General features: G+C 31.9%; 14 non-coding genes across 14 annotated transcripts; all 14 read right to left on the reverse strand.

Moving 5' to 3' along the window:
- Positions 1 to 66: 66 nt before the first annotated feature.
- TRNAV-AAC (transfer RNA valine (anticodon AAC)) lies at positions 67 to 139 on the reverse strand. Its single transcript has one exon. It is a non-coding gene; the product is annotated as a tRNA-Val (tRNA).
- Positions 140 to 568: 429 nt separating this feature from the next.
- On the reverse strand, positions 569 to 641 carry TRNAV-CAC (transfer RNA valine (anticodon CAC)). Its single transcript has one exon. It is a non-coding gene; the product is annotated as a tRNA-Val (tRNA).
- An 868-nt stretch (positions 642 to 1,509) lies between these two features.
- Positions 1,510 to 1,582, reverse strand: TRNAV-AAC (transfer RNA valine (anticodon AAC)). Its single transcript has one exon. It is a non-coding gene; the product is annotated as a tRNA-Val (tRNA).
- Positions 1,583 to 2,950: 1,368 nt separating this feature from the next.
- On the reverse strand, positions 2,951 to 3,023 carry TRNAV-AAC (transfer RNA valine (anticodon AAC)). The gene has a single exon. It is a non-coding gene; the product is annotated as a tRNA-Val (tRNA).
- Positions 3,024 to 4,391: 1,368 nt separating this feature from the next.
- Positions 4,392 to 4,464, reverse strand: TRNAV-AAC (transfer RNA valine (anticodon AAC)). The gene has a single exon. It is a non-coding gene; the product is annotated as a tRNA-Val (tRNA).
- A 430-nt stretch (positions 4,465 to 4,894) lies between these two features.
- Positions 4,895 to 4,967, reverse strand: TRNAV-CAC (transfer RNA valine (anticodon CAC)). Its single transcript has one exon. It is a non-coding gene; the product is annotated as a tRNA-Val (tRNA).
- An 868-nt stretch (positions 4,968 to 5,835) lies between these two features.
- TRNAV-AAC (transfer RNA valine (anticodon AAC)) lies at positions 5,836 to 5,908 on the reverse strand. The gene has a single exon. It is a non-coding gene; the product is annotated as a tRNA-Val (tRNA).
- A 1,368-nt stretch (positions 5,909 to 7,276) lies between these two features.
- On the reverse strand, positions 7,277 to 7,349 carry TRNAV-AAC (transfer RNA valine (anticodon AAC)). Its single transcript has one exon. It is a non-coding gene; the product is annotated as a tRNA-Val (tRNA).
- Positions 7,350 to 7,779: 430 nt separating this feature from the next.
- Positions 7,780 to 7,852, reverse strand: TRNAV-CAC (transfer RNA valine (anticodon CAC)). Its single transcript has one exon. It is a non-coding gene; the product is annotated as a tRNA-Val (tRNA).
- Positions 7,853 to 8,721: 869 nt separating this feature from the next.
- Positions 8,722 to 8,794, reverse strand: TRNAV-AAC (transfer RNA valine (anticodon AAC)). The gene has a single exon. It is a non-coding gene; the product is annotated as a tRNA-Val (tRNA).
- A 1,368-nt stretch (positions 8,795 to 10,162) lies between these two features.
- TRNAV-AAC (transfer RNA valine (anticodon AAC)) lies at positions 10,163 to 10,235 on the reverse strand. The gene has a single exon. It is a non-coding gene; the product is annotated as a tRNA-Val (tRNA).
- Positions 10,236 to 11,603: 1,368 nt separating this feature from the next.
- Positions 11,604 to 11,676, reverse strand: TRNAV-AAC (transfer RNA valine (anticodon AAC)). Its single transcript has one exon. It is a non-coding gene; the product is annotated as a tRNA-Val (tRNA).
- Positions 11,677 to 12,102: 426 nt separating this feature from the next.
- Positions 12,103 to 12,175, reverse strand: TRNAV-CAC (transfer RNA valine (anticodon CAC)). The gene has a single exon. It is a non-coding gene; the product is annotated as a tRNA-Val (tRNA).
- An 868-nt stretch (positions 12,176 to 13,043) lies between these two features.
- TRNAV-AAC (transfer RNA valine (anticodon AAC)) lies at positions 13,044 to 13,116 on the reverse strand. Its single transcript has one exon. It is a non-coding gene; the product is annotated as a tRNA-Val (tRNA).
- Positions 13,117 to 13,448: the final 332 nt, after the last annotated feature.

Below are 13,448 nucleotides of genomic sequence, written 5' to 3' on the forward strand. Positions count from 1 at the left end.
TGATTGTATTTTTATTGAGCATTTTACCCAAAAATTCATTGTTTTAAAATTCTAAAGCTAAAAGATTGTTTCTGCCCAGTTTCGAACTGGGGACCTTTCGCGTGTTAGGTGAACGTGATAACCACTACACTACAGAAACTGACTCTCGTGGATCCCATCACTATCTAGTCTGGAAGTACAAATGACACATGCTTTTCTTAGAAATATAATTTTTTCTAAACTTTTTTCCTATTTTCTAATAATTTTGACGCTATTTTTCCACTTTGCATTTCAAGAGGACACATTCACTTATTATCAATTCTGATCATTGTATTTACTAAAAAAATCTTTTTTTAATGTATTTCTGACCAATTTTGAAGGGGGACCTTATGCATATTGGGTAAATGTGAATAACTCTACACTACAGGTACTTCATGAATGCAACACCATCCAATATGCATGGTAGAAGGGAAATTGACTTTTGATATTCTGCAATATGATTTTTGCTTGCTTTTTCAATGAGCAATGCAACAGTAGATAGTTATCAAAATATAAATTATTGAATTCAAAGTGTTTAGGTAACAAAATATGTTTCTGCCCAGTTTTGAACTGAGGACCTTTCGCGTGTGAGGCGAACGTGATAACCACTACACTACAGAAACTACATGGAAACAGCATCTCCCGCCATCCAATAAAAAATGATCTTTGACATACATTATGGCATTCTGAAATAAACTTTTTATATGATTGCATTTTTATTTGGCATTTCAACCAAAAATCCCTTGTTTTAAAATTCTAAAGATAACAGCACATTTCTGCCCAGTTTCGAACTGGGGACCTTTTGTGTTTTAGGCGAATGTGATAACCACTACAATACAGAAACTGACTTTTGAAGATCTCATCACTATGGAGTCGGGAAGTACCATTGGCAAACCGTTTTCATAGAATTTTTTTTTCTAAACTTATTTTTCTATTTTCTAATAATTTCTATGCTATTTTTTCCACTTTGCATTTCAAGAGGACACATTCACTTATTAATAGTTCTGATCATTGTATTTAATAAAAAAATCTATTTTTAATGTATTTCTGACCAATTTTGAAGGGCAACCTTATGCATATTGGCTAAATGTGAATAATACTACACTACAGGTACTTCATGAATGCAACACCATCCAATATGCATGGTAGAAGGGAAATTGACTTTTGATATTCTGCAATATGATTTTTTGCTTGCTTTTTCATTGAGCAATGCAACAGTATATATTTATCAAAATATAAATTATTGAATTCAAAGTGTTTAGGTAACAAAATATGTTTCTGCCAATTTCGAACTGGGGACCTTTCACGTGTGAGGCAAACATGAAATCACTACACTACAGATACTACATGAAAAATTTGCGACCATCATCCAATAAAAAATGATCTTTGACATTCAGTATGGCATGCTAAAATAAACTTTTTATCTGATTGTATTTTTATTGAGCATTTTACCCAAAAATTCATTGTTTTAAAATTCTAAAGCTAAAAGATTGTTTCTGCCCAGTTTCGAACTGGGGACCTTTCGCGTGTTAGGCGAATGTGATAACCACTACACTACAGAAACTGACTCTTGTGGATCCTATCCCTATCTAGTCTGGAAGTACAAATGACACATGCTTTTCTTAGAAATATAATTTTTTCTAAACTTTTTTCCTATTTTCTAATAATTTTGACGCTATTTTTCCACTTTGCATTTCAAGAGGACACATTCACTTATTATCAATTCTGATCATTGTATTTACTAAAAAAATATTTTTTAATGTATTTCTGACCAATTTTGAAGGGGGACCTTATGCATATTGGGTAAATGTGAATAACTCTACACTACAGGTACTTCATGAATGCAACACCATCCAATATGCATGGTAGAAGGGAAATTGACTTTTGATATTCTGCAATATGATTTTTGCTTGCTTTTTCATTGAGCAATGCAACAGTAGATAGTTATCAAAATATAAATTATTGAATTTAAAGTATTTAGGTAACAAAAAATGTTCTGCCCAGTTTTGAACTGAGGACCTTTCGCGTGTGAGGCGAACCTGATAACCACTACACTACAGAAACTACATGGAAACAGCATCTCCTGCCATCCAATAAAAAATGATCTTTGACATACATTATGGCATTCTGAAATAAACTTTTTATATGATTGCATTTTTATTTGGCATTTCAACCAAAAATCCCTTGTTTTAAAATTCTAAAGATAACAGCACATTTCTGCCCAGTTTCGAACTGGGGACCTTTTGTGTTTTAGGCGAATGTGATAACCACTACAATACAGAAACTGACTTTTGAAGATCTCATCACTATGGAGTCGGGAAGTACCATTGGCAAACCGTTTTCATAGAATTTTTTTTTCTAAACTTATTTTTCTATTTTCTAATAATTTCTATGCTATTTTTTCCACTTTGCATTTCAAGAGGACACATTCACTTATTAATAGTTCTGATCATTGTATTTAATAAAAAAATCTATTTTTAATGTATTTCTGACCAATTTTGAAGGGCAACCTTATGCATATTGGCTAAATGTGAATAATACTACACTACAGGTACTTCATGAATGCAACACCATCCAATATGCATGGTAGAAGGGAAATTGACTTTTGATATTCTGCAATATGATTTTTTGCTTGCTTTTTCATTGAGCAATGCAACAGTATATATTTATCAAAATATAAATTATTGAATTCAAAGTGTTTAGGTAACAAAATATGTTTCTGCCAATTTCGAACTGGGGACCTTTCACGTGTGAGGCAAACATGAAATCACTACACTACAGATACTACATGAAAAATTTGCGACCATCATCCAATAAAAAATGATCTTTGACATTCAGTATGGCATGCTAAAATAAACTTTTTATCTGATTGTATTTTTATTGAGCATTTTACCCAAAAATTCATTGTTTTAAAATTCTAAAGCTAAAAGATTGTTTCTGCCCAGTTTCGAACTGGGGACCTTTCGCGTGTTAGGCGAATGTGATAACCACTACACTACAGAAACTGACTCTTGTGGATCCCATCCCTATCTAGTCTGGAAGTACAAATGACACATGCTTTTCTTAGAAATATAATTTTTTCTAAACTTTTTTCCTATTTTCTAATAATTTTGACGCTATTTTTCCACTTTGCATTTCAAGAGGACACATTCACTTATTATCAATTCTGATCATTGTATTTACTAAAAAAATATTTTTTAATGTATTTCTGACCAATTTTGAAGGGGGACCTTATGCATATTGGGTAAATGTGAATAACTCTACACTACAGGTACTTCATGAATGCAACACCATCCAATATGCATGGTAGAAGGGAAATTGACTTTTGATATTCTGCAATATGATTTTTGCTTGCTTTTTCATTGAGCAATGCAACAGTAGATAGTTATCAAAATATAAATTATTGAATTTAAAGTATTTAGGTAACAAAAAATGTTCTGCCCAGTTTTGAACTGAGGACCTTTCGCGTGTGAGGCGAACCTGATAACCACTACACTACAGAAACTACATGGAAACAGCATCTCCTGCCATCCAATAAAAAATGATCTTTGACATACATTATGGCATTCTGAAATAAACTTTTTATATGATTGCATTTTTATTTGGCATTTCAACCAAAAATCCCTTGTTTTAAAATTCTAAAGATAACAGCACATTTCTGCCCAGTTTCGAACTGGGGACCTTTTGTGTTTTAGGCGAATGTGATAACCACTACAATACAGAAACTGACTTTTGAAGATCTCATCACTATGGAGTCGGGAAGTACCATTGGCAAACCGTTTTCATAGAATTTTTTTTTCTAAACTTATTTTTCTATTTTCTAATAATTTCTATGCTATTTTTTCCACTTTGCATTTCAAGAGGACACATTCACTTATTAATAGTTCTGATCATTGTATTTAATAAAAAAATCTATTTTTAATGTATTTCTGACCAATTTTGAAGGGGAACCTTATGCATATTCGCTAAATGTGAATAATACTACACTACAGGTACTTCATGAATGCAACACCATCCAATATGCATGGTAGAAGGGAAATTGACTTTTGATATTCTGCAATATGATTTTTTGCTTGCTTTTTCATTGAGCAATGCAACAGTATATATTTATCAAAATATAAATTATTGAATTCAAAGTGTTTAGGTAACAAAATATGTTTCTGCCAATTTCTAACTGGGGACCTTTCACGTGTGAGGCAAACATGAAATCACTACACTACAGATACTACATGAAAAATTTGCGACCATCATCCAATAAAAAATGATCTTTGACATTCAGTATGGCATGCTAAAATAAACTTTTTATCTGATTGTATTTTTATTGAGCATTTTACCCAAAAATTCATTGTTTTAAAATTCTAAAGCTAAAACATTGTTTCTGCCTAGTTTTGAACTGGGGACCTTTCGCGTGTTAGGCGAACGTGATAACCACTACACTACAGAAACTGACTCTTGTGGATCCCATCACTATCTCGTCTGGAAGTACAAATGACACATGCTTTTCTTAGAAATATAATTTTTTCTAAACTTTTTTTCCTATTTTCTAATAATTTTGGCGCTTTTTTTCCACTTTGCATTTCAAGAGGACACATTCACTTATTATCAATTCTGATCATTGTATTTACTAAAAAAATATTTTTTTAATGTATTTCTGACCAATTTTGAAGGGGGACCTTATGCATATTGGGTAAATGTGAATAACTCTACACTACAGGTACTTCATGAATGCAACACCATCCAATATGCATGGTAGAAGGGAAATTGACTTTTGATATTCTGCAATATGATTTTTGCTTGCTTTTTCAATGAGCAATGCAACAGTAGATAGTTATCAAAATATAAATTATTGAATTCAAAGTGTTTAGGTAACAAAATATGTTTCTGCCCAGTTTTGAACTGAGGACCTTTCGCGTGTGAGGCAAACGTGATAACCACTACACTACAGAAACTACATGGAAACAGCATCTCCCGCCATCCAATAAAAAATGATCTTTGACATACATTATGGCATTCTGAAATAAACTTTTTATATGATTGCATTTTTATTTGGCATTTCAACCAAAAATCCCTTGTTTTAAAATTCTAAAGATAACAGCACATTTCTGCCCAGTTTCGAACTGGGGACCTTTTGTGTTTTAGGCGAATGTGATAACCACTACAATACAGAAACTGACTTTTGAAGATCTCATCACTATGGAGTCGGGAAGTACCATTGGCAAACCGTTTTCATAGAATTTTTTTTTCTAAACTTATTTTTCTATTTTCTAATAATTTCTATGCTATTTTTTCCACTTTGCATTTCAAGAGGACACATTCACTTATTAATAGTTCTGATCATTGTATTTAATAAAAAAATCTATTTTTAATGTATTTCTGACCAATTTTGAAGGGCAACCTTATGCATATTGGCTAAATGTGAATAATACTACACTACAGGTACTTCATGAATGCAACACCATCCAATATGCATGGTAGAAGGGAAATTGACTTTTGATATTCTGCAATATGATTTTTTGCTTGCTTTTTCATTGAGCAATGCAACAGTATATATTTATCAAAATATAAATTATTGAATTCAAAGTGTTTAGGTAACAAAATATGTTTCTGCCAATTTCGAACTGGGGACCTTTCACGTGTGAGGCAAACATGAAATCACTACACTACAGATACTACATGAAAAATTTGCGACCATCATCCAATAAAAAATGATCTTTGACATTCAGTATGGCATGCTAAAATAAACTTTTTATCTGATTGTATTTTTATTGAGCATTTTACCCAAAAATTCATTGTTTTAAAATTCTAAAGCTAAAAGATTGTTTCTGCCCAGTTTCGAACTGGGGACCTTTCGCGTGTTAGGCGAATGTGATAACCACTACACTACAGAAACTGACTCTTGTGGATCCCATCCCTATCTAGTCTGGAAGTACAAATGACACATGCTTTTCTTAGAAATATAATTTTTTCTAAACTTTTTTCCTATTTTCTAATAATTTTGACGCTATTTTTCCACTTTGCATTTCAAGAGGACACATTCACTTATTATCAATTCTGATCATTGTATTTACTAAAAAAATATTTTTTAATGTATTTCTGACCAATTTTGAAGGGGGACCTTATGCATATTGGGTAAATGTGAATAACTCTACACTACAGGTACTTCATGAATGCAACACCATCCAATATGCATGGTAGAAGGGAAATTGACTTTTGATATTCTGCAATATGATTTTTGCTTGCTTTTTCATTGAGCAATGCAACAGTAGATAGTTATCAAAATATAAATTATTGAATTTAAAGTATTTAGGTAACAAAAAATGTTCTGCCCAGTTTTGAACTGAGGACCTTTCGCGTGTGAGGCGAACCTGATAACCACTACACTACAGAAACTACATGGAAACAGCATCTCCTGCCATCCAATAAAAAATGATCTTTGACATACATTATGGCATTCTGAAATAAACTTTTTATATGATTGCATTTTTATTTGGCATTTCAACCAAAAATCCCTTGTTTTAAAATTCTAAAGATAACAGCACATTTCTGCCCAGTTTCGAACTGGGGACCTTTTGTGTTTTAGGCGAATGTGATAACCACTACAATACAGAAACTGACTTTTGAAGATCTCATCACTATGGAGTCGGGAAGTACCATTGGCAAACCGTTTTCATAGAATTTTTTTTTCTAAACTTATTTTTCTATTTTCTAATAATTTCTATGCTATTTTTTCCACTTTGCATTTCAAGAGGACACATTCACTTATTAATAGTTCTGATCATTGTATTTAATAAAAAAATCTATTTTTAATGTATTTCTGACCAATTTTGAAGGGGAACCTTATGCATATTCGCTAAATGTGAATAATACTACACTACAGGTACTTCATGAATGCAACACCATCCAATATGCATGGTAGAAGGGAAATTGACTTTTGATATTCTGCAATATGATTTTTTGCTTGCTTTTTCATTGAGCAATGCAACAGTATATATTTATCAAAATATAAATTATTGAATTCAAAGTGTTTAGGTAACAAAATATGTTTCTGCCAATTTCTAACTGGGGACCTTTCACGTGTGAGGCAAACATGAAATCACTACACTACAGATACTACATGAAAAATTTGCGACCATCATCCAATAAAAAATGATCTTTGACATTCAGTATGGCATGCTAAAATAAACTTTTTATCTGATTGTATTTTTATTGAGCATTTTACCCAAAAATTCATTGTTTTAAAATTCTAAAGCTAAAACATTGTTTCTGCCCAGTTTTGAACTGGGGACCTTTCGCGTGTTAGGCGAACGTGATAACCACTACACTACAGAAACTGACTCTTGTGGATCCCATCACTATCTCGTCTGGAAGTACAAATGACACATGCTTTTCTTAGAAATATAATTTTTTCTAAACTTTTTTTCCTATTTTCTAATAATTTTGGCGCTTTTTTTCCACTTTGCATTTCAAGAGGACACATTCACTTATTATCAATTCTGATCATTGTATTTACTAAAAAAATATTTTTTTAATGTATTTCTGACCAATTTTGAAGGGGGACCTTATGCATATTGGGTAAATGTGAATAACTCTACACTACAGGTACTTCATGAATGCAACACCATCCAATATGCATGGTAGAAGGGAAATTGACTTTTGATATTCTGCAATATGATTTTTGCTTGCTTTTTCAATGAGCAATGCAACAGTAGATAGTTATCAAAATATAAATTATTGAATTCAAAGTGTTTAGGTAACAAAATATGTTTCTGCCCAGTTTTGAACTGAGGACCTTACGCGTGTGAGGCAAACGTGATAACCACTACACTACAGAAACTACATGGAAACAGCATCTCCCGCCATCCAATAAAAAATGATCTTTGACATACATTATGGCATTCTGAAATAAACTTTTTATATGATTGCATTTTTATTTGGCATTTCAACCAAAAATCCCTTGTTTTAAAATTCTAAAAATAACAGCACATTTCTGCCCAGTTTCGAACTGGGGACCTTTTGTGTTTTAGGCGAATGTGATAACCACTACAATACAGAAACTGACTTTTGAAGATCTCATCACTATGGAGTCGGGAAGTACCATTGGCAAACCGTTTTCATAGAATTTTTTTTTCTAAACTTATTTTTCTATTTTCTAATAATTTCTATGCTATTTTTTCCACTTTGCATTTCAAGAGGACACATTCACTTATTAATAGTTCTGATCATTGTATTTAATAAAAAAAATCTATTTTTAATGTATTTCTGACCAATTTTGAAGGGGAACCTTATGCATATTGGCTAAATGTGAATAATACTACACTACAGGTACTTCATGAATGCAACACCATCCAATATGCATGGTAGAAGGGAAATTGACTTTTGATATTCTGCAATATGATTTTTTGCTTGCTTTTTCATTGAGCAATGCAACAGTATATATTTATCAAAATATAAATTATTGAATTCAAAGTGTTTAGGTAACAAAATATGTTTCTGCCAATTTCGAACTGGGGACCTTTCACGTGTGAGGCAAACATGAAATCACTACACTACAGATACTACATGAAAAATTTGCGACCATCATCCAATAAAAAATGATCTTTGACATTCAGTATGGCATGCTAAAATAAACTTTTTATCTGATTGTATTTTTATTGAGCATTTTACCCAAAAATTCATTGTTTTAAAATTCTAAAGCTAAAACATTGCTTCTGCCCAGTTTTGAACTGGGGACCTTTCACGTGTTAGGCGAATGTGATAACCACTACACTACAGAAACTGACTCTTGAGGATCCCATCACTATCTAGTCTGGAAGTACAAATGACACATGCTTTTCTTAGAAATATAATTTTTTCTAAACTTTTTTCCTATTTTCTAATAATTTTGACGCTATTTTTCCACTTTGCATTTCAAGAGGACACATTCACTTATTATCAATTCTGATCATTGTATTTACTAAAAAAATATTTTTTAATGTATTTCTGACCAATTTTGAAGGGGGACCTTATGCATATTGGGTAAATGTGAATAACTCTACACTACAGGTACTTCATGAATGCAACACCATCCAATATGCATGGTAGAAGGGAAATTGACTTTTGATATTCTGCAATATGATTTTTGCTTGCTTTTTCATTGAGCAATGCAACAGTAGATAGTTATCAAAATATAAATTATTGAATTTAAAGTATTTAGGTAACAAAAAATGTTCTGCCCAGTTTTGAACTGAGGACCTTTCGCGTGTGAGGCGAACCTGATAACCACTACACTACAGAAACTACATGGAAACAGCATCTCCTGCCATCCAATAAAAAATGATCTTTGACATACATTATGGCATTCTGAAATAAACTTTTTATATGATTGCATTTTTATTTGGCATTTCAACCAAAAATCCCTTGTTTTAAAATTCTAAAGATAACAGCACATTTCTGCCCAGTTTCGAACTGGGGACCTTTTGTGTTTTAGGCGAATGTGATAACCACTACAATACAGAAACTGACTTTTGAAGATCTCATCACTATGGAGTCGGGAAGTACCATTGGCAAACCGTTTTCATAGAATTTTTTAATCTAAACTTATTTTTCTATTTTCTAATAATTTCTATGCTATTTTTTCCACTTTGCATTTCAAGAGGACACATTCACTTATTAATAGTTCTGATCATTGTATTTAATAAAAAAATCTATTTTTAATGTATTTCTGACCAATTTTGAAGGGCAACCTTATGCATATTGGCTAAATGTGAATAATACTACACTACAGGTACTTCATGAATGCAACACCATCCAATATGCATGGTAGAAGGGAAATTGACTTTTGATATTCTGCAATATGATTTTTTGCTTGCTTTTTCATTGAGCAATGCAACAGTATATATTTATCAAAATATAAATTATTGAATTCAAAGTGTTTAGGTAACAAAATATGTTTCTGCCAATTTCGAACTGGGGACCTTTCACGTGTGAGGCAAACATGAAATCACTACACTACAGATACTACATGAAAAATTTGCGACCATCATCCAATAAAAAATGATCTTTGACATTCAGTATGGCATGCTAAAATAAACTTTTTATCTGATTGTATTTTTATTGAGCATTTTACCCAAAAATTAATTGTTTTAAAATTCTAAAGCTAAAAGATTGTTTCTGCCCAGTTTCAAACTGGGGACCTTTCACGTGTTAGGCGAACGTGATAACCACTACACTACAGAAACTGACTATTGTGGATCCCATCCCTATCTAGTCTGGAAGTACAAATGACACATGCTTTTCTTAGAAATATATTTTTTTCTAAACTTTTTTCCTATTTTCTAATAATTTTGACGCTATTTTTCCACTTTGCATTTCAAGAGGACACATTCACTTATTATCAATTCTGATCATTGTATTTACTAAAAAAAAATTTTTTAATGTATTTCTGACCAATTTTGAAGGGGGACCTTATGCATATTGGGTAAATGTGAATAACTCTACACTACAGGTACTTCATGAATGCAACACCATCCAATATGCATGGTAGAAGGGAAATTGACTTTTGATATTCTGCAATATGATTTTTGCTTGCTTTTTCATTGAGCAATGCAACAGTAGATAGTTATCAAAATATAAATTATTGAATTTAAAGTATTTAGGTAACAAAAAATGTTCTGCCCAGTTTTGAACTGAGGACCTTTCGCGTGTGAGGCGAACCTGATAACCACTACACTACAGAAACTACATGGAAACAGCATCTCCTGCCATCCAATAAAAAATGATCTTTGACATACATTATGGCATTCTGAAATAAACTTTTTATATGATTGCATTTTTATTTGGCATTTCAACCAAAAATCCCTTGTTTTAAAATTCTAAAGATAACAGCACATTTCTGCCCAGTTTCGAACTGGGGACCTTTTGTGTTTTAGGCGAATGTGATAACCACTACAATACAGAAACTGACTTTTGAAGATCTCATCACTATGGAGTCGGGAAGTACCATTGGCAAACCGTTTTCATAGAATTTTTTTTTCTAAACTTATTTTTCTATTTTCTAATAATTTCTATGCTATTTTTTCCACTTTGCATTTCAAGAGGACACATTCACTTATTAATAGTTCTGATCATTGTATTTAATAAAAAAATCTATTTTTAATGTATTTCTGACCAATTTTGAAGGGGAACCTTATGCATATTCGCTAAATGTGAATAATACTACACTACAGGTACTTCATGAATGCAACACCATCCAATATGCATGGTAGAAGGGAAATTGACTTTTGATATTCTGCAATATGATTTTTTGCTTGCTTTTTCATTGAGCAATGCAACAGTATATATTTATCAAAATATAAATTATTGAATTCAAAGTGTTTAGGTAACAAAATATGTTTCTGCCAATTTCGAACTGGGGACCTTTCACGTGTGAGGCAAACATGAAATCACTACACTACAGATACTACATGAAAAAATTGCGACCATCATCCAATAAAAAATGATCTTTGACATTCAGTATGGCATGCTAAAATAAACTTTTTATCTGATTGTATTTTTATTGAGCATTTTACCCAAAAATTCATTGTTTTAAAATTCTAAAGCTAAAAGATTGTTTCTGCCCAGTTTCGAACTGGGGACCTTTCGCGTGTTAGGCGAACGTGATAACCACTACACTACAGAAACTGACTCTCGTGGATCTCATCACTATCTAGTCTGGAAGTACAAATGACACATGCTTTTCTTAGAAATGTAATTTTTCTAAACTTTTTCCTATTTTCTAATAATTTTGACGCTATTTTTCCACTTTGCATTTCAAGAGGACACATTCACTTATTATCAATTCTGATCATTGTATTTACTAAAAAAAATTTTTTTATTTATTTCTGACCAATTTTGAAGGGGGACCTTATGCATATTGGGTAAATATGAATAACTCTACACTACAGGTACTTCATGAATGCAATACCATCCAATATGCATGGTAGAAGGGAAATTGACTTTTGATATTCTGCAATATGATTTTTTGCTTGCTTTTTCATTGAGCAATGCAACAGTATATAGTTATCAAAATATAAATTATTGAATTCAAAGTGTTTAGGTAACAAAATATGTTTCTGCACAGTTTTGAACTGAGGACCTTTCGCGTGTGAGGCGAAAGTGATAACCACTACACTACAGAAACTACATGGAAACAGCGTCTCCCACCATCCAATAAAAAATGATCTTTGACATACATTATGGCATTCTGAAATAAACTTTTTATATGATTGCATTTTTATTTGGCATTTCAACCAAAAATCCCTTGTTTTAAAATTCTAAAGATAACAGCACATTTCTGCCCAGTTTCGAACTGGGGACCTTTTGTGTTTTAGGCGAATGTGATAACCACTACAATACAGAAACTGACTTTTGAAGATCTCATCACTATGGAGTCGGGAAGTACCATTGGCAAACCGTTTTCATAGAATTTTTTTTTCTAAACTTATTTTTCTATTTTCTAATAATTTCTATGCTATTTTTTCCACTTTGCATTTCAAGAGGACACATTCACTTATTAATAGTTCTGATCATTGTATTTAATAAAAAAATCTATTTTTAATGTATTTCTGACCAATTTTGAAGGGGAACCTTATGCATATTCGCTAAATGTGAATAATACTACACTACAGGTACTTCATGAATGCAACACCATCCAATATGCATGGTAGAAGGGAAATTGACTTTTGATATTCTGCAATATGATTTTTTGCTTGCTTTTTCATTGAGCAATGCAACAGTATATATTTATCAAAATATAAATTATTGAATTCAAAGTGTTTAGGTAACAAACTATGTTTCTGCCAATTTCGAACTGGGGACCTTTCACGTGTGAGGCAAACATGAAATCACTACACTACAGATACTACATGAAAAATTTGCGACCATCATCCAATAAAAAATGATCTTTGACATTCAGTATGGCATGCTAAAATATACTTTTTATCTGATTGTATTTTTATTGAACATTTCACCCAAAAATTCATTGTTTTAAAATTCTAAAGCTAAAAGACTGTTTCTGCCCAGTTTCGAACTGGGGACCTTTCGCGTGTTAAGCGAACGTGATAAACACTACACTACAGAAACCGACTCTCGAGGATCCCATCACTATCTAGTCTGGAAGTACAAATGACACATGCTTTTCTTAGAAATATAATTTTTTCTAAACTTTTTTCCTATTTTCTAATAATTTTGACGCTATTTTTCCACTTTGCATTTCAAGAGGACACATTCACTTATTATCAATTCTGATCATTGTATTTACTAAAAAAATATTTTTTAATGTATTTCTGACCAATTTTGAAGGGGCACCTTATGCATATTGGGTAAATGTGAATAACTCTACACTACAGGTACTTCATGAATGCAACACCATCCAATATGCATGGTAGAAGGGAAATTGACTTTTGATATTCTGC

This window comes from Pseudophryne corroboree, chromosome 4 (assembly GCF_028390025.1).
Source record: "Pseudophryne corroboree isolate aPseCor3 chromosome 4, aPseCor3.hap2, whole genome shotgun sequence".
Taxonomy (NCBI): domain Eukaryota; kingdom Metazoa; phylum Chordata; class Amphibia; order Anura; family Myobatrachidae; genus Pseudophryne; species Pseudophryne corroboree.